Source organism: Condylura cristata, unplaced genomic scaffold, assembly GCF_000260355.1.
Source record: "Condylura cristata isolate star-nosed mole 26May11 unplaced genomic scaffold, ConCri1.0 scaffold00054, whole genome shotgun sequence".
NCBI lineage: Eukaryota > Metazoa > Chordata > Mammalia > Eulipotyphla > Talpidae > Condylura > Condylura cristata.
In genome coordinates, this window is record NW_004567155.1 from 647,323 (window position 1) to 647,850 (window position 528).

The 528-nt window shown below is 75.6% G+C and overlaps 1 protein-coding gene across 1 annotated transcript in view; it reads right to left on the bottom strand.

Annotated features, from left to right (window-relative positions):
- Positions 1–528, bottom strand: part of DHCR7 (7-dehydrocholesterol reductase) — a 13,306-nt gene that overhangs the window by 7,838 nt on the left and 4,940 nt on the right. The gene's annotated exons all lie outside the window — the stretch shown is intronic.

A 528-nucleotide genomic window follows, 5' to 3' on the forward strand; every position in this document is an offset into this window, starting at 1 on the left:
CCCCAGCGCAGGCGCTGACCCTGACCCCGGCCTGACCCCACTGCAGCGCTGACCCTGACCCCGGCCTGACCCCACTGCAGCGCTGACCCTGACCCCGGCCTGACCCCACTGCAGGCGCTGACCCTGACCCCGTCCTGACCCCGCTGTACACGGGGCCCAGCAGGCGTGCGGGGCCCGGAGCTCCTGCTTTTGGCCGGGACGTGGGGACAGGGCGGGCGCCCTCGACAACAGGACAACCCACAACGGCCAGGGGCGGAGCCCGGCGGTGCCCGAGGGGACGGGCCGAGCTCACGCTCAGGCTGCCGGCTGGGGCAGCCCAAGGGACCGGGCGCGGTGCAGCCTGGGCCGACCGGCGGAGGCCTGGGGACCGCTGCGCCCCAAGGGGCGGCAGGGACCCGTCTCAGCACAGAGGGCGGGTAGAGCACCCACTGCTCGTGCTCCCTTCTCCGCGGGGCCCGCGGGTGTGAAGCGGCCACGACCAGCGGCCGGGCCTTGCGCCGATGCCAGGGTGCTCCCTGACACCACGCC